Raw genomic sequence first — 19,996 nt, 5'->3', positions numbered from 1 at the left:
CACGGCAACTACCATACGAGCTCTAAGCTGCCTACATATAGCTGTTCAAGAAAGGAAACAAGAACTGCTTTATCTGTTGATACCGTTATTATTTGGGGTCTCTGAACCCAGATCCCAACCAACAGAGTCATTTTAGAGGGAACGCCTGTGGAGCCTGCCAGTGACTGCTTTTGGGTGACTGCCCACCCCACTCACAGCCGGGACTGGAGGGCGGCAAGATCCTCCTCCAGTGACCATATTATGGCGCCACAAGCACACACTTAACCCAAGCTAAAGTAGTAATATTTTCTCTTGAGGGGATTGAGCTTTAGGGAATTAGCCTGAGAGACAGCCAATACCTGAATTTACTGGCCTCTTGAGTGGAGGAAAAATTAATTTATGGATTATGGGATAGTTACCTTCTGTTTATCATGTGAAGAGAGAAGCAGAGAAAAAATCTGATCTCTACATGAGAAAAAAAAAAAACATGTTCCAAGAGCGGAAGAGATGTGATTCTGACAGGGCGTCTGAGTGGTTCTCATTCTTGGTTCTGGGGCTGACCCGAGGCTTGGCTGTATTTGTACTGACTGCTTAGCATGAGTCAGGGCCAAGTGCTTCACCTGCATTACCTGGTATTTGGTCCAAATAATATACCCTAGACCAGGCGTGGTGGCTTGTGCCTGTAATCCTGGCCCTTTGGGAGGCCAAGGTGGGCAGATCACTTGAGCTCAGGAGTTGAGACCAGCCTGGGCAACATGGTGAAACCCCATCTCTACAAAAAGTACAAAAATTAGCTGAGCATGGTGGCGTGTGCCTTTAGTCCCAGCTACTTGGGAAGCTGAGATGGGAGGATTGCTTGAGCCAGGAGGCCGAATTTGCAGTGAGCCACGATCGTGCCTCTGCACTCCAGCCTAGACGACAGAGCGAGACCCTGTCTCAAAACAAAACAAAACAACAACAACAACGGAAACCAATCTCTCCTAGCTTCTGCAATGTTTCAGTGGCTTAACTCAACGCGAGTTTATTTCTTGGCTCACATGAAGTCCGTAGGGGTCAGGCAGCCCCCTTCTAGCTTGTACCACTATCATCTGGAATAGTGGTCTATAAGGTTGCTGGAATAGAGAAAGAAAGAGATAGGGGAGATATAGTTCCTCTTCTTCTCTTTTTGAGATTGCCTGTTTATTTTATTCTATAATTATATAAAATATCTACACAATTTCAAAATCTAATCTACAAAGCAAGGTACATTCAAATAAGTCTAGCTTATATCCCTGTGTTTTCTACCCTGTTCCCTCTTTTCCACTAAAGTTAACAATTTAAAATGTAAATCTATTTTTCTTCATAATATATAAGTAATAATATACCTAGATTTATCTCCCTCCTTACTCAAAACTATACACATTTTCCCTACCTTGCTTTTTTCTTTTTTTTAAATTATGGGAAAATACCCATAACATGATGTTTACTGTGTTAATCTCTCTCTTTTTTTTTTTTTTTTTTTTTTTTAGACAGTTTCTCTCTCTGTCACCCAGGCTGAAGTGCAGTGGCGCGATCATGGCTCACTGCAACCTCCACCTCCCTGGCTCAAGCAATTCTCCTGCCTTAGCCTCCCGAGTAGCTGGGACTACAGGCATATGCCACAACACCCAGCTAATTTTTGTATTTTTGGTACCGATAGGATTTCACCATGTTGGCCAGGCTGGTCTTGAACTCCTGACCTCAGGTGATCCACCCGCCTGGGCCTCCCAAAGTGCTGGGATAATAGGCATGAGCTACCGCACCTGGCTGGATTCTTTCTTTCTAACTGGTAATATTCTTGTGCTGCTTTTCAAAATTAGAATTAGAATATTGGCATTAAAAGAACCCTGAATCCAGAGTTGAGTTGATCTTCTAATTTAACTTTCTCTAGACCACATATTTATGTCAGTCAACATTTATTAGACAAAGTGCACTGAGCACTTGGGATGTATCAAGAACTGTTGGGATTGTGGGGACACAACATTGCATAAAATTTGCTTCCACTCTAATTAGTTAAAACATCAGGTTGTAATTACTTGTTTGACCTATGACCCAAGTGTTTTATTATTAGATTGTGCTACTGACTGAAATCTTATGAGTATACCATGAGCATATTTTTGAGTTGTACAATTTCATTTCCTCTTTCTTTCTCAAGAATTACCACTTTTACTGTTGGTAATACTGTATCAAAATTTCCCCTTTTGGTCTTTTTATTTCTCTTTTTCATAAAATTAAATAAGGAAGCCGCATTTCACAGATTTCATGAAATCATCTGCCATCTACTCAGAAAAATGACACCTCAAACATTTTAAGCACCAGAATAACTAAATCCATACTTGCAGTGAGCCGAGATCACACCACTGCACTCCAGCCTGGGCAACAGAGACCCTGTCTCAAAAATAAAAATAAATCCATACTTGATGGCCCGGAGCCTACGATTTGACATTAATATGCAGCACAAGAGATCAGCAGGTATGGCAGGGATATGAAGATATCTTATACGAATGTGGCATTAGATATAAAGAAGGAATTGGAGCTGTATTCAGGTAACCAGGACATTTGGGTTCCAGTGCCAGGTCCTCCCACAAATTAACTGGAATACTTTGGACAAATTCCCTAAACCTTAGCTCTTCATCTGTAAAATGGTGCTGCTAAACTAACTGAAAGTCCCTTTTCATATTAAATTTCTACACTTTTATGATTCTAGAGAGAACCATAAGAAAGAGAGAGTGAAATAGCTGGGATGATTAGGAAACTGAAGAAGAGGGAAAAAATGGGGGCAAAGGAAAATTCTAAGAACAAAGAAGACGATAAAAACAATTCAGAACAGCAGAAAGCGAGAGAGTAAAGTAAAATATGGTAAAAAAAAAAAAAAAAAAAGGAGAAAATAAAACATTAAATATTTTCTTGGAATTGCAAAGATAAATCACATGAGACTTCATTTTTAAGTCCAAAGAGAAAGAAGAAATCTGGTTATTTGTATTTCTCTTGCATTAAGAGACAATCTTCAGGAGTTATTTTGATTTGTCTCTCTATGGTTTCGCAATTCTAAAGAAAAAAAAAAAAGCCGGGCGCGGTGGCTCACGCCTGTAATCCCAGTACTTTGGGAGGCTGAGGCGGGTGAATCACGAGGTCAGGAGTTCAAGACCAGCCTGGTCAACATGGTGAAACCCCATCTCTACTAAAAATATAAAAAATTAGCCGGACGTGGTGGTGCATGCCTATAATCCCAGCTACTCAGGAGGCTGAGGCAGAAGAATCGCTTGAACCCGGGAGGCGGAGGTTGCAGTGAGCCAAGATTGAGCCACTGCAACTCCAACTCCAGCCTGGGCGACAGAGCTAGACTTCATCTCAAAAAAAAAAAAAAAAAAAAAAAAAGAGCTGATGTCTACCTCTTTGAGTTGTCAGATTGTTAAAACTAGCACATAGCAGTTATTGAGTGAATAAATGCTTTTGTAGGAGAAGGTGGAGAAAGAATATTGTGGGGTAAAAGGAGGTAGCTGGGGTCAGGAACGAATCATTGAATTTCATTGGGCTGCTTCCAGGCTTAGAAAGAATGCTTACATTTCATGATTTCATCCAACCTCCAAACAACACCCATGACAGAAACAGATCAGGGGAATAATGCTTAGCTCTCAGCCACCTGACTTCCATGACAATGGGTCCCTGTTGTCGGGTGTTGTGTGAGTGGCTTATTCTGGTTCTGTTGGTAGGTCAAAAATTTGCTGAGGTGCAGAAGCAGCACTGCACAAACGGGAAACAGTGGCTCCTGAACAAACAGCTGCTTGGTACAAAAGAAAAGAAGGAAGCTTCTGTTCCTGGCCTTTCTCATCCCATCCTCTCTACTCTTTTCACCTGTCCTAGTTTTGTTGCTCTTGGGGTCAGAAGTGGGGTGCATCTGTCTGTAGCTTACCCTTTACCCTCTTAGGGTCCGTGAGACCTTGGCAAGTTCCTTTTGTGCTCCGCCCCTCATTTTCCACGTCCCTAAATGGGAACGGTCATGTGTATTAAACAGACTGATGGTGTCTACCACAGTCTTAAGCAGAATGGAAGCTCAAATATGTTGATTATTCTTACTATATGTTTTTCCATCTGTGAACATCCCTCTCCTTTTCTTCTAAAGAATACATGAACTGCACTTTGGGAGGCCGAGACGGGCGGATCACAAGGTCAGGAGATCAAGACCATCCTGGTTGACACGGTGAAACCCCGTCTCTACTAAAAAATACAAAAAACTAGCCGGGCGAGGTGGCAGGCGCCTGTAGTCCCAGCTACTCGGGAGGCTGAGCCAGGAGTATGGCGTCAACCCGGGAGGCGGAGCTTGCAGTGAGCTGAGATCTGGCCACTGCACTCCAGCCTGGGTGACAGAGCTAGACTCCGTCTCAAAAAAAAAAAAAAAAAAAAAAGAATACATGAACTGTTTAGAACAAAACACTCCACTTCAGGACAAGTTTCCTCTGGAAAAAAAAATTTAAAAAACCCAAAAACGCTGTTACCAGCTTCAAGGATAGGGATGTGAAAATGCTGTAATGGAAAAACTGCATATAGAGAGAGAGTCTGTGAGATGGTAAGTTTCAAGTCATAGAATCATGAGTCTTAGAGGTAGGAAGAACGTCTAGAGAGAGCTTTTGAGAAAGACATTCCGGGCTATTTCAACAGTAAAGATGATGCTATCTCCATTTTTGGGGGGAGAGTCATGGCCTTTGGTAGTTTTTTTTTTTTTTTTTTTTTTTGAGACGGAGTCTCGCTCTGTCGCCGGGGCTGGAGCGCAGTGGCCGGATCTCAGCTCACTGCAAGCTCCGCCTCCCGGGTTTACGCCATTCTCCTGCCTCAGCCTCCTGTGTAGCTGGGACTACAGGCGCCCGCCACCTCGCCCGGCTAGTTTTTTTTTTTTTTTTTTTTTGTATTTTTTTAGTAGAGACGGGGTTTCACCGTGTTCGCCAGGATGGTCTCGATCTCCTGACCTCGTGATCCGCCCGTCTCGGCCTCCCAAAGTGCTGGGATTACAGGCTTGAGCCACCGCGCCCGGCCGGCCTTTGGTAGTTTTAAGTGTATTTACCACTAGGTAGTAATATATTGTTTTCAAACTGATTGTTGCTGATTGAATCATGTCCCCTTAAAGATTTGCTCTAGTCCTAATCCCTGGTACCTATGAATGTGATTTTACTTGGAAATAGATCCTTTGTAGATCTAAAAAAGTTAAGATGAGGTTTTACTGGAACACTAGTTCAATGACTGGTACCTTTATAAGAAGAGAAAAAATTGAACACTGATACAGACACAGACACACAGGGAGAGTGCCGTGTGGCAAATGAGACAGAAATTGGAGTGATATATGTACAAGCCAAGGAACACCAAGAATTGCAGGCAGCCTCCAGACGCTGGAAAAGGCAAGGAAGGATTCTCTCCTGGAGGCTTCAGAGGGAGCCTGGCCCAGCCAACACCTTGATTTTGGATTTCTAGCCTCCAGAATTGTGAGAAAATACATTTCTGTTGTTTACTGCAACCCACTTTATGGTCATTTGTTACAGCAGCCCTAGAAAACCAATACACTGATCAAATGACCACATCTCTTTGTCCTCTCTCTTATTTTATTTATTTATTAATTCACTTATGTTTTATACAGATGGGGTCTCACTATGTTGCCGAAGCTGGTCTCAAACTCCTGGGCTCAAGCAATCCTCCCACCTCAGCCTCCCAAAGTGCTGGAATTACAGGCATGAGCCACCGTGCCCAGCCCCTTCTCTTATTGTAATCAGTAGACTAATCCTGGTTCTCAATAGCCTTGAGATTTCTGATGGAAATTGTAATATTATTAACATATTTTGTTTTGTTTTGTTTTTTTGAGACAGAGTCTCGCACTGTTGCCCAGGTTGGTACGATCTTGGCTCACTGCAAGCTCCGCCTCTTGGGTTCACATCATTCTCCTGCCTCAGCCTCCTGAGTAGCTGGGACTATAGGCACCCGCCACAGCGCCCAGCTATTTTTTATATTTTTAGTAGAGACAGGGTTTCACCGTGTTAGCCAGGATGGTCTCAATCTCCTGACCTCGTAATCTTCCCGCCTCGGCTACCCAAAGTGCTGGGATTACAGGCGTGAGCCACTGTGCCCAGCCAATATATTCAATTTTTACATTAAAATAAAATATATTTGGATTGGGAAAACCTTCTGATGACTGAGTTGGTAAGCTCCTAGGAAAGACAGAAACTCACTTTCCAGGCCCCGTCCTGCGCAGCTACCAGATGCTGCAGGGAGAACTAGGCATCCCCCAACGATGTGACGCTTCAGTTTCACCATCTGTAAACGCTGCTGATATTTCCTTCCTGCTACTTCAGAATAAAAATACGTCTTTAAAGTATTTTGAGCTCTATGGAGCCTGCTACAGAAAATTAGAGGTAGCTTCATGATAATCTTCCTTCATCTCCTTTTTTTTTTTGAGTCTCACTCTGTCGCCCAGGAGGCTGCTTTATTTATTTATTTATTTTTCTTTTTTCACTGACCTTCCCTTCTTCTGAACTTGCTATTCACATCTTGTCCTCACGACATTTTCTCCTTGGTACCTAGCAATCATTTTTGTTCTGATGTCATTGGTGATTCCACACCTATGGAAAGGTGTTATTTTCCATTTTATCAGGAACTCAGGTATTTACTTCAATCTGTTCGTAGCAGAGAAGAATATTTCTGTTGACTGTATTCCCGCTCTTATTAGGTTGTAAAGATAAGTAAAATGGGATGCCTTGCTAGTGCTGTGAGCTGTTGTTGTTGTTTGTAATATGTGAAATTGATGTAAACCCTCCCGACTTCAAGTTTTTGAAACCTCCCACTACTGCAATGAGTCAGATAGAACCAGGAACTGACACTAAGCTGATGACCCGAAAAGGGATCCTTTGCTGAATTACACCATCATTAGTGAGAAACTCCCTGATCTCTTACTTTCTAACGCCAAGGAAGGTTCTATTTTGCCAGCTGAAAGAGAAACCCAGCCACAGGTGGTGGCGTATGCCTATAATTCCAGCACTTTGGGAGACTGAGGCAGAAGGATCACTTGAGGCCCGAGTTCAAGACCAGCCTAGGCAACGTAGTGAGACCCTGTCTTTACAAAAATAGATAGGGATATTTTTGTAGGCTTCCTTTCTGGCTCCATTATAACCTTCTTCTAGAGCATCTTTGTCCTCAAACCCTAAGGAAAATATGAATAGCTCTTTGGTTTTGTTTTTCAGTGCATACAACCTTCAGGCTCTTAATCTGTCTGTAAAATCTAGACATTTTTGTTGCTCATTGCTCACCTTCTTAATTTTTTTTTTTTTTTTTTTTTTTTTTGTGAGACAGAGTCTTGCTCTGTTGCCCAGGCTGGAGTGCAATGGCGCAATCTTGGCTCACTGCAACCTCTGCCTCCTGGGCTCAAGCGATTCTCCTGCCTCAGCCTCCCAAGCAGCTGGGATTACAGGTGCCTGCCACCCAACTAATTTTTGTATTTTTAGTAGAGATGGGGTTTCACCATGTTGGCCAGGCTGGTCTCGAAGTCCTGGGATCCGCCCACCTCAGCCTCCCAAAGTGCTGGGACTATAGGCGTAAGCCACCGCACCCAGCCACTTTCTTAATATTTTTAAGAGGAAGATACTTTCCCACATTGGGTGTTGATTATGATTGACGTTTTTGTGATTAAAAAAAAAAAAAACCTGTTTATTCTCAGTGTGCTTACTCAGTCAGAGAGTCTGAGTATTATTTTTAGCACACAGCAAACATGTTATTTTAGATTAGACTAATAATGAAACTAAGTCAGTTTCTTGACTTTTTTTTTCCACTTTCTCAGTTAAAACATAGTTTCAAGACGTCTCTGAAAGGATCTTATTGATTGATTCACTGAGGCTGGGTCTTGCTCTGTCGCCCTGGCTGGAGCTCAGTGGCACGATCATAGCTCACTGTAGCCTTGATTTCAAGTGACCCTCCAGCCTCAACTTCCCAAGTAGCTGGGACTACAGGCATTTGCCACTACACCTGGCTGATTTTTTTTTTTAAATTTAGTAGCTACAAGGTCTCGCTTTGTTGCCTAGGCTGGTCTTGAACTCCTGAGTTCAAGTAATCCTCCCACCTTGGCTTCCCAAAGTGATGGGATTATAGGTGTGAGCCACTGTGTCTGGCCTGAATCATTTTTAATAGGTACTCCCATTTATCCAAGAACCTTAAGAGTATATCAGTCATGAAGAGGTTGTTGCAAGCATCTGGTTTCTATATGTCTATATTATTTCACCAAGAGTATATCAGTCATGAATAGGTTGTTGCAAGCATCTGGTTTCTATATGTCTATATTATTTCACCAAGAGTGTATCAGTCATGAATAGGTTGTTGCAAGCATCTGGTTTCTATATGTCTATATTATTTCATATATTTCATATTGTGCATTGGGAAGGGACTCCACATTTTGTAGGGCAATTTGGATAGGCCCTAAGGTAGAGAATGATGGGGGGACGAGGGAAGCGCAGGTAAGCTGATGATAAGATCTTTGGCTGGTGTTACGGGCTGAACTGTGCCTTCATGAAATCTACATGTTGAAGTCCAAACCCCCAAGTACCTCAGACTGTAACTGGGTTTGAAGACAGGGCTCTTAAAGAGCTGATTAAGGTAAAATGAGGTCAATAGGTTGGGCCCTAATACAATATGACTGATGTCCTTGTATGAAGAGAAGATTAGGACACACACAACACATAAACCTGGAGACAACTATGTGAGGACACAGCAAGAAGAGGCCAATGGTAAGTGAAGGAGACAGACTGCAGAAGAAATCAACCCTGCCAACACCTTGATCTTGGACTTTGATATGGTTTGGCTGTGTCCCCACCGAAATCTCATCTTGAACTGTAGCTCCCAAAATCCCCATATGTTGTGGGAGGGCCCCAGTGGGAGGTAATTGAATCATGGGGGTGGTTACCTCCATGCTGTTCTTGTGAGAGCAAGTGAGTTCTCATGAGATCTAATAGTTTTTTTATAAGGGAATTTTCCCTGCTTTACTCTGTGTTTCTCCTTGCTGCTGCCATGTGAAGAAGGACATGTTTGCTTTCCCTTCCGCCATGATTATAACTTTCCTGAAACCTCCCAGCTCTGCAGAACTGTGAGTCAATTAAACTTCTTTCCTTTATAAATTATCCAGTCTCACGTATGTCCTTGTAGCAGCGTGAGAATGGACTAATACAGACTTCTAGCCTCCAAAAGTGTGAGGATGTAAATTTCTCTTGGCTAAGCCTGCCACTCTGTCACACTTTGTCAGTTAGACTGCAGCTTGAGCAGTCTAAGACAGCTGGGTCCTGGCCACATGATCTTCCCCATTCTGGAGCTCAGCTTGAAGGGTAGGGGAGGGGCAGGGAGGAGGATGAATGACAAAGCCATCGATTTGGCCATCTGCTTCATACAGCTTTGAGAGCTCTGAGCAAGTCATCAGATACAGGTTGGCTGCAGAGTTGGAGTCTTCTTGAGAGCAGGGAAGGGGAGAGGAAGTGTGAATAACAATAGAACATACTCAGGTAGTAGGGGCAGAGGGAGAGGCTGCAAATAGTCACTATTTAACAGTTTGGCTGCTGTCATACTTCATTCCCTCATGCTGATGTTTTACTTTTCCTTAAGAGTAAATAGATCTGTGCTCTTTAAAAATAGAAGGAAACAATATGATTAATTTAGACAGGCTTCTATTACTCTCTCTATGGCTTTTTCTTTCTGAGCGACTATATTAGTCCATTTTCATGCTGCTGATAAAGACATACCCGACACTGGGTAATTTATAAAGAAAAAGAGGTTTAATGGACTCACAGTTCCTCGTGGCTGGGGTGGGGCTCACAATCATGGTGAAAGGTGAAAGGCACGTTTTACATGGTGGCAGGCAAGAGAGAATGAGAGCCAAGTGAAAGGGAAAACTGCTTATAAAACCATCAGATCTCGTGAAACTTATTCACTAGCATGAGAACAGTATGGGGGAGACCGCCCCCATGATTCAGCTATCTCCCACTGGTTTCCTCCCGCAACACACAGGAATGATGGGAGCTACAATTCAAGATGAGATTGGGGACACAGCCACACCATATCAGTGACATAGGAATTGGTATATTAAAGGGAGCAGTAGAAGCCATTCAAAAAAAGGTACAATCCCCCTTGGGCACGTTTACTGAGTTAGTGTTCTCCCCAAATTCCTGTCTACCAGCAACCTGTGAATGTGACCTTATTTGGAGATAGGGCTTTTGGCAGATGTAATTAGTCATTAAAATGAGGTCCCACTGGATTGGGGGGTGGGTGGGCCCTACATCCAATTTGACTGGTGCCCTTATAAGAAGAAGAGAACTGGGTGGGTGCGGTAGCTCACACCTGTAATCTCAGCACTTTGGGAGGCCAAGGCTAGAGGATCACTCGAGCCCAGGAATTCAAGACTAGTCTGGGCAACATAGGGAGGCCCTACCTTTCCAAAAAAATAAATAAGCCAGGCATGATGGCGTATGCCTGTGGTCCTAGCTATTTGGGAGGCTGAGGTGGGAAGATTTCTTGAGCCCAGGAGGTTGAGGCTGTGGTAAGCTGTGATGACACCACTGCACTCCAGCGTGGGAAACAGAGTGAGACCCCATCTCTTAGAAAAAAAAAAAGAAGAATGGAGCTGAGAGAGACACATGCAGACAGACAGGAGGAAAATGCCATGTGACAGTGGAGGCAGACATTGGAGTGATGCAGCCACATGCCAAGGAACGCCAAGGATTGCCAGAAGCCATGAGAAACTAGGAAGAGGCAAGGAAGGATCCTCCCCCACTGCCTTCAGAGAGCACATGGCCCTGCCAATGCCTTGATTTCAGACCTCTAGCCTCCAGAATTGTGAGATAATAGATTTCCATTGTTTTCAGCCACCCAGTTTGTGGCACCTGGTGATGGCAGCCCTAGAGAGCTGATACAGGGAGCAGTGCAGGGACAGGCACAGTGCTTGACAAGTGCTTGTGAATTTCATACAGTAGCTGCAGGTCCAAAGAAGAGATCTCAAACCTGTGTTAGGATTATACAAGTGGTACAGTGTCAGCTGGGTGCAGTGGCTCACACTTGTAATTCCAGCACTTTGGGAGGCTGAGGCAGGCGGATTGCCTGAGCTTATGAGTTCGAGACCAGCCTGGCCAGCATGGCAAAACCCCATCTCTACTAAAAATACAAAAAAACAAAAAAAAAAAATTAGCAGGGTGTGGTGGCGTGTGCCTGTAATCCCAGCTACTTGGGAGGCTGAGGCAGGAGAATCACTTGACCCCGGGAGGTGGAGGTTGCAGTGAGTCAAGATCATACCAGTGCACTCCAGCCTGGGCAACAGAGTGAGACTCTGCCTCCAAAACAAAACAAAATAAAAAACAAAACAGAAAGAAAAACAAGTGGTGTGAATTATCTAGCATATACCCACAGAAATAGTTTCCTTCCCTTTCAAACATACTGCATGACAAATGGAAACTACTGACCGAAATCCCCTGAGGAGATCTCTTGAGGGTATTCATCTGCACAAGTAACGCGTACAAAGGGCTTTAGAGCCAGAGAACTCATCACAAACTGGGAGGTGATTATTTTTCCTTCAGTGCAAAGAATCTTCTACATTCTGAAACATCAGGATAGCTGCTTAGGGGCATAAAGGCAGCTAACTTTTGAGAAATTATTCCATTTATGAGAAAAAAAAATCATCATTTAGCAACAAGAACAGGAAGATAAGTATTGGAATCATAATGCTTTCTTAAATTTTTCAGACATCAACTTGAAGTATGGAAGTATGACGCCCATGTTTAGTGTATGGTAGGCTTGTCTTTTCTGCCAAAAGGGATTGTATGAAGACTGGCAATTTAAATATTTGAAGCTGATTTTATTTGTTTGTTTGTTTTGAGGCAGGGTCTCCCTCTGTTGCCCAGGCTGGACTGCAGTGGCACTATCATAGGTGGCTATAGTCTTGAATTCCTGGGTTCAAGTAAGCATCCCGCCTCAGCCTCCCAAAGCACTGGGATTATAGGCATGAGCCACTTCACCGGGTCTGAAGCTGATTTTCAATGGAATAGCATTGTTCCCAGGTAGGGAGTTACATGAGAGGCTGGGTGGTGCAGTGGAAATCATGCTGGGTTAGAGATTCTGAGGTTGGTTTCTATGAGGCCTGGTGTCAGAAATTTGTTGCCTGACTGTGGGCAAGTTGCTGCAACTTGCCAAGTCTTCATTAGGCTGGGTAGGTGACTGCTGGATTCTCTATCCTTCCCCCACTGAGTGGGAGGGGAGGGTATCAGCCCCTGTAATGAGTGTCCTCCCAAAAGATATGTCCAAGTCGTAATTCTCAGTACTTGTGAATGTGACCTTATTTGGAAGTAGAGTTTTTGAAGATGCAATTAATTTAAGGATCGTGGGATAAGATCACCCCGGATTAGGATGGGCCCTAAATCCAATGACCAGTGTCCTTTCAAGAGACAGAAAAGGGGAAGACACACAGAAACACGGGGAGGCCTGGCATGGTGGCACAAGCCTATAATCCCAACACTATGGGAGGCAGAGGCAGGAGGATCACTTGAGGCCAGTAGTTCAAGACTAGCCTGGGCAACATAGCAAGACCCTGTCCGTATGGAAAAAAAAAAGTATATGTTAGGCTGGGCGTGATACCTAATGCCTGCAATCCCAGCACTTTGGGAGGCTGAGGTGGCTGGATTGCTTGAGCCCAGGAGTTTGAGACCAGCCTAGACCATATGGCAAGATCTGGTCTCTATAAAGTATACAAAAATTAGGCATGGTGGTACATCCCTGTAGTCCCAGCTACTCGGGTGGCTGAGGTGAGAGGATCACCTGAACCCAGAAGGTTGAGGCTGCAGTGAGCCATGATCATGCTATTGAACTCCAGCCAGGGCAACAAAGTGAGACCTTGTCTCAAAAAAAAAGAAAAAAAAAAAAAAAAAAGAAAATCACACACACACACACACACACACACACACACACACACACACACACAAATAAATAGAAACCCATGGAAGAAGGCCAAGTGAAGATTCATATGAGGGTGGAGTCAGAGATTGGAGTGATGCGCTCTAAGCCAAGGCACACCAAGGGTTGCGGGAGCCACCAGAAGGTAGGAGAGAGGCATGGAACGGATTTGCTCACAGAGTCTCCATGAGGAATTGACCCTGCCAACACCACGACTTTGGACTTGGCCTCCAGAACAGTGAGAGAATCAATTTCTGTTGTTTTAAGCCACCAAGTTTGTGGTCAATTGTATGGCAGCTCTAGGAAACTCATATAGACCTCTACAGGTTAGGAGGGGGCACTGGCCCAGCAGGCCCTCTGACATGCTTTGGCTGTGTCCTCATCCAAATCTCATCTTGAATTCCCACGTGTTGTGGAAGGGACCTGGTGGGAGGTAATTGAATCATGGGGGCAGGTCTTTCCTGTGCTGTTCTTGTGATAGTGAGTAAGTCTCACAAGATCTAATGGTTATTATAAGGGAGAGTTTCCCTGCACAAGCTCTTTCTTTGCCTGCTGCCATCCATGTAAGATGTGACTTTGCCCCTCCTTGCCTTCTACCATGATTGTGAGGCTTCCCCATCCATGTGAAACTGTAGGTCCATTAAACTTCTTTCTTTTATAAATTGCCCAGTCTCAGGTATGCCTTTATCAGCAGTGTGAAAACGGACTAACATACCCTCTCCACTAGGAACCCCCCAGGAATCATCACTGCATCTGATGATGAGACACCAGGGCTGCCCATCTTTGTCAGACCAAATGTATGGGATTCTGAAAGAGGTTGTATTTGTTTCCTGTGGCTGCCACAACAAATTAGGACAAACTTGGTGGCTTAAAACAACACACTTTTATGCTTTTAAAGTTCTGTAGCACAAAAGTCCAAAATCAGTCTCACTGGGCCAAAATCAAGGTGTTGGCAGTGCCTTTCTCCCTTCAGAGGCTCTAGGGGAGAATCAGTTTCTTGTCTCTTCCAGCATCCAGTGGGGGCTGGCATTTCTTGGCTTGCCCATCTTTTTTTTTTTTTTTTTTTTTTGAGACAGAGTCTCACTCTGTTGCCCAGGCTGAAGTGTAGTGGCACGATCTCAGTTCACTGCAACCTCCGCCTCCCGGGTTCAAGTGATTCTCCTGCCTCAGCCTCCTGAGTAGCTGGGACTACAGGTACATGCCACCACACCCAGCTAATTTTTTGTATTTTTAGTTGAGATGGGGTTTCACCAGGTTGGCCAGACTGGTCTTGAACTCCTGACCTTGTAACACGCCCACCTTGGCCTCCCAAAGTGTTGGGATTACAGGTGTGAGCCACTGCGCCCAGCCCAGTTTGCCCATCTTAAAGAACAGCACCTTCAAATATCTCTTGGCTTTGTCTTCCTACACTCACTTTCTCCCCTGTGTGTAAAATCTCCCTCTGCCTCCTTTTTTTTTTTTTTTTTTTTTTTTTAGACAGAGTCTTGCTCTTGTTGCCCAGTCTTGAGCGCAGTGGTGGGATCTCGGCTCACTGCTGCGATCTCGGCTCACTGCTGCAACCCCTGACTCCTGGGTTCAAGCAATTCTCCTACCTCAGCCTCCTGAGTAGCTGGGATTATAGGCACCCATCACCACACCTGGCTACATTTGTGTATTTTTAGTAGAGATGGGGTTTCACCATTTTGGCCATACACATATATATACACACATATATATACACATATATATACACACACACATACATATATACAATAGTAACAGAATTATATATATTAAGAGAATATTCTGGCCCAGGCACGGGTGGCTCAGGCCTGTAATCCCAACACTTTGGGAGGCCGAGGTGGGTGGATCACAAGGTCACGAGTTTGAGACCAGCCTGACCAATATGGTGAAACCCTATCTCTACTAAAAATACAAAAATTAGCCAGGCATGGTGGGGGACACCTGTAGTCTCAGCTACTCAGGAAGCTGAGGCATAAGAATCATTTGAACCCAGGAGGCAGAGGTTGTAGTGAGCTGAAATGGCACCGCTGCACTCCAGCCTGGGCGATAGAGCAAGACTCTGTCTCAAAAAACAAAAAACAAAACAAACAAACAAAAACAACAAAAAAAGAGAATATTTTGAATGGATACTGTGTATTTCCTCCAATTTTTTTTTTTTTTTTTTTTGAGACAGAGTCTTGCTCTGTCACCCAGGCTGGAGTATAGTGGTGTAATCTCAGTTCACTACAACCTCCACCTCCAGGGTTCAAGTGATTCTCGTGTCTCAGCCTCCCAAGTAGCTGGGGTTATAGGCATGCACCATCACGCCTGGCTAATTTTTGTATTTTTAGTAGAGACGGGGTTTCACCATGTTGGCCAGGCTGGCCTCCGACTCCTGGCCTCAAGTGATCCGCCTACGTCAGCCTCCTAAAGTGCTGGGATTACAGGCATGAGCCACCGCGCCTGGTTTTCCCCTAATTTTGGATTGTCTCCTGCTCTCCTTTAATTCCCCTCCCAGTATGAAATGTCCTAACCCCTACCTTGGAAATTCCAACCCTTCTCACAGGCTGGAACCTGCCTTCTATCTCCCCAAGTATCCCATAATCCCTACCACTACAGCTCTGATGGCTCTGGAGTTGGGGGGCAGTGGGCTTGGATTCCTATGAATTGGTGGAGGACTGTGATTCCTTGCTGCTTCCAGGCAGTGCCTTAACCAGCAGTGGCTGTGGCCAGGTTGGTGCTGAATCCCCCAAGAACAAGCACGCCTTGCCACTGAGTGTTACATTTTTTCCTGAAACCACCCAGTCTAGCATCACACGATGAAAACACTCTCTGCCTATTAATAGTACTTTTGAATCTACTCCTGGAAAATCTATACCCTGGTATTACTGAATCAAAGATGCTTCCTAGCTCTATTTTCAATATAAGGGCTCCACATGAACTGGGAATAGCTCTGTCTGAGTCATTGGGATGAATGGTGCCATCTTTAAACATAGTTTCCCATCTCTAAATTTATCTCTAAAACAAATGTGTGTATGTGTGTGTGTGTGCTCAACCAGCTCCATAATTGTTAGTGGATTAGAGAGCTGGAGGGAGCAGAAAGTGTATCTCAGCTCAGAAGAGGAGGAGTGGCTAAAAGGACACGACAGAATGATCACAGAGGGGAGACAAGCCAAGAGAAGACAACAGGCACAGATCCTCCTGGGATGTAGAAGCACAGAAGGTTCTTTGCTGCTAGCGATGGGGCAAGAACTGTGATGCCTGAAGCTTCTTCCAATAAGGAGGGTCCTCTTTAGAAAGGAGAATACAAAATAGTGAATACAGAATTAGGGCTTTGGATGAAATCAAGGAGTCTTGAAGATTAAGTTTCTTTTGCCTCAGGACAAATCCTCTGTCTCTGGCTGGGAATCAAGGCCAACATCCAACTTATAGTTACACAATTAATGTCCACTACTTCTATATTCTGGTGATGTGAATTGAGCTAAAAACGTAAATCACTTACATATATAAAATTAAAATGTGTTTAGCTTTACATATATATGTTACTATATATTAAAATATATATATTATATATATGTTAGGAATTTGTCAAATAATAAGTGTAGAAGGGAAAACTTTACACATAAAATAGATTTTTTTTTTGAGACAGGGTCTCGCTCAGTCAGCTAGGCTGGAGTGCAATGGCATGATCATGGCTCACTGCAACCTCTGCCTCCTGAGCTCAAGTGATCTTCCCACCTCAGCCTCTTGGGTAGCTGGGACTACAGGTGCGCACCACCACACCCAGCTAACTTTTTCATATTTTTTGTAGAGATGGGGTCTTGCCATGTTGCCCAGGCTTGTCTTCAGCTCCTGGACTCAAGCGATCCATCCTTGTCAGCCTCCCAAAGTGCTGGGATTACAGGCCTAAGCCACCGCGCCCAGCCATAAAATAGATTTTTAAAAAATATATGCAAAATAACATTCTGATAACTCTTTAGAGTTTAAGATACCCTTTCAAAGAGTTGACTTCATTTAGTTCTGATGACAACCTTGTGAAGAAAATTTTATATCTTATCTCCATTTTGCCTAGGGGGAAACTGATCTAGGACAGCTGCGAGATTGGCCTTAGCACATCTGGCTGGTGAATAGGTGAGGTGGGCTGGGACCCCAGTGACACTTGCCAGTGTTGACTGGGGGGTATATACAATTGGCAGGCTGTTCTGCTTCCCAGGGCCGGGGGTGGGTGGGGGAGAACAAGAGAGCAGAGGCCACTGCAGCTGCCCCTTGGCACTCATTTCTTCCCTTGGATTTCTCAGCTCCAGGCTCCACAGGCAGAAGAATCAGTAATTTGCTTCAAATAGGAGCAAATGCGGGTCGCAGGGGGGAGGCTCTGGGGAATCACTTCAGATCCAGTGCCTGTGCCTCTCCACAGGCAGGCAGCAGCCCTGCAAACTTGCTGTCCTCCTCTGAACCAGACTGTCTAGTTCCAATTAGGAAATCACAAGGGAAGAAAAGTCCAGAGACCAGTCGGCAGCCTTTGAATGTACGGATCCTGCATCAAATTGTTTATAGGACACATTTTGTTCCCATTCAAAATGAAAACACTTGTTACTGAATCCCAAAGGGGAAATATGTTTATGCTGAGGTGATGGGCTAGACTTGTTAATGTTTGAGCGTTTCTAACCTTTCCTCTTCCCCCTGCCCCAGCCGCAGCTAGAGAGTTTTCTGGCTTAGCTTTGTGCTTTTTTCTTCCCCCTGCGCACCCCCCCGCGCCCCCCATCACCCGCTAGAGAAGGCCAGGCCTTGCCAGGGGAAATAGCCCTAAGTGGTTTGGTCAGATTTCACAACAAAGAACCGAAAAAGGTGCTGGAGGGAGAAAGCTTTCTTGAATTTTGAGAGGAGAGATATGGGAATATTTGTGCTAGATAAGGACAATGGTGAGAAGAAAAAAAAAAGATGTAAAAGAAATTATACAGGGCTTTAGAATATTTGAAAAATACACACAAAGGATTTGAGTTTTCTCAAATTGTTTTTAATTGTATAGAATGAATTTTTTTTTTAACCTCAATGTTGCCTGGACTGAATCCCATGGATTGTAGCTTTATAAGCATTGTACCTACAAGTTAGAATCCCCACTCGATTAACTCAGAGAACAGCAATGAGAAAAGCCATGAGAAATGATGTGCCACTTGGGAGTAACTGAAATGTGAATATCTTGCAGGGTTTCAGAAGCAGCAACAGCACTCTAATCCTGAAATTAGAGTGAGGGCCAAATTTTCAAAATATATTTGCCACATTTTTGCAGCTGGTCTCTGGTTACCCATCATAGTTAAAATCACCATCTTGGAAACTTGTAAATCACATTTCATGCTTCGTTCGCTCCTCCCGCCACCCCCACCTCTATACCCCCATGCCTTTGCTTCTGTAGTCAGAAGCTGTCCAAACACCCCCACCTGCAACACACATCCCCTCACTGTACTTCTCAGTCTCGTTGAAGGATTGCTGTAAAATTGAAGGGAAAGAACAGCACTATTAGGAAAACCAAAACCCCATGTTTCCTTGTCACTAAGTGCAACTCTTATGAAATGGTGAAACACTGTAGGATATTATTTTCTTTAACCAGGAGAAGTAACGATAGGTTCAAAATCCACTGGGCAGCTTTTAGGATGTACCAACTTTCTACCAGAGTAACATCCCCCTGTTGTGTTTCTGCGCAGTGCAGAGCATGATTTGAAAAATCTCTAACATGATTATCTAACAATGCATTTCTTTTAAAGACAGAGTTTCTCTCTTGTCACTTAGGCTGGAGTGCAATGGCATGATGTTGACTCACTGCGACCTCTGCCTCCTGGGTTCAAGCAATTCTCCTGCCTCAGCCTCCTGAATAGCTGGGTTACAGGTGCGCTCCACCACGCTCAGCCATTTTTTTTTATTTTTAGTAGAGATGGGATTTCTCCACGTTGGCCAGGCTGGTCTCAAACTCCTGACCTCAGATGATCCACCTGCCTCGGTCTCCCAAAGTGCTGAGATTACAGGCGTGAGCCACTGTGCCCGGCCAGAGGCAAAAGACTTTAGATCCTTAGGTAATACATTGCCTAAAAATATGTTTTGATGTGTGGTAGAGGAATGATTTGTGTATATATATACACACACATATATATACGTATATATATGTATATATATACACACACATAATTAGTTTTTTAAGGTGTAAAACATTAAGAGCACATGGTTTTTTAAAAAAATCAAGAGCATACAGCTGTATCAAGACATCTCATGTATCCCATAAATATACACATCTATATATCCACAAAAATTAAAAAAAAGTGCACAGGAATATAAAGTGAAAAGCATCTCCACCCTCCTTCCTACGTTCCTCATTTGCTTTCACAGCCCCTCCACTCACCACCCCCATTTCCATCCCTCAAAGGGAGCTAGATTTTGTGTTTTGTTTCAGAAATGTTCTGGACTTATAAAAATATAATCTCTCTTCCATTCCCTCATTTTAAAAACTCAAATGGGATACTAGAACATTCTGTTCTGCAATTTGGACTTTTTCTTTTCTTTCTTCCTTTTTTTTTTTTTTTTTTTTTGAGACAGGGTCTCACTCTGTCACCCAGGCTGGAGTGCAATGGTGCGATCTCAGCTCACTGCAACCTCTGCCTCCCAGGTTCAAGCGATTCTCCCTCCTTCAACCTCCTGATTAGCCGGGAGTACAGGTTCATGCCACCATGTCCAGCTAATTTTTGTATTTTTAGTAGAAACAGGGTTTCACCATGTTGGCCAGGCTGGTCTCAAATTCCTGGTCTCAAGTGATCCACCTGCCTCAGCCTCCCAAAGTGCTGGGATTACAGGCGTGAGCCACCATGCCTGGCCTAACTCAGACTTTTTCTATTCAACAGTGCATCTTGGACATTTTTTCCAAATTAGCTTATTTAGAGCAAACTAATTTTTTAAAGCTATCTTTTTTTTTTTAATTGAAGAGTAGATGCATAACAGAAAGGAAGTGAGAGACAGCTGGTTCTAGACGACTATGAAATTATCACTCAACAAGGCTAATTATCTTCTCTGCAAGGACAGAAGAGAA

General features: G+C 43.9%; 1 protein-coding gene across 2 annotated transcripts in view; it reads left to right on the top strand.

The window, feature by feature from the left end:
- LOC105467833 (inositol polyphosphate-5-phosphatase F) overlaps positions 1-19,996 on the top strand; it is a 144,931-nt gene that overhangs the window by 15,230 nt on the left and 109,705 nt on the right. The window contains exon 1 of one of the 2 annotated variants that reach the window (XM_071069035.1): positions 9,097-9,106. The exons of the other annotated variant lie outside the window; for it this stretch is intronic. The gene's annotated coding sequence lies outside the window, so the exon portion shown is untranslated. Of the gene's footprint in view, positions 1-9,096; positions 9,107-19,996 lie in introns of those variants that run through there. 2 annotated transcript variants of the gene reach the window in all.

This window comes from Macaca nemestrina, chromosome 9 (assembly GCF_043159975.1).
Source record: "Macaca nemestrina isolate mMacNem1 chromosome 9, mMacNem.hap1, whole genome shotgun sequence".
Lineage (NCBI taxonomy): Eukaryota > Metazoa > Chordata > Mammalia > Primates > Cercopithecidae > Macaca > Macaca nemestrina.
Note: the sequence above shows the minus strand (reverse complement) of the source record. Positions and strands in the feature narration are given on the sequence as shown.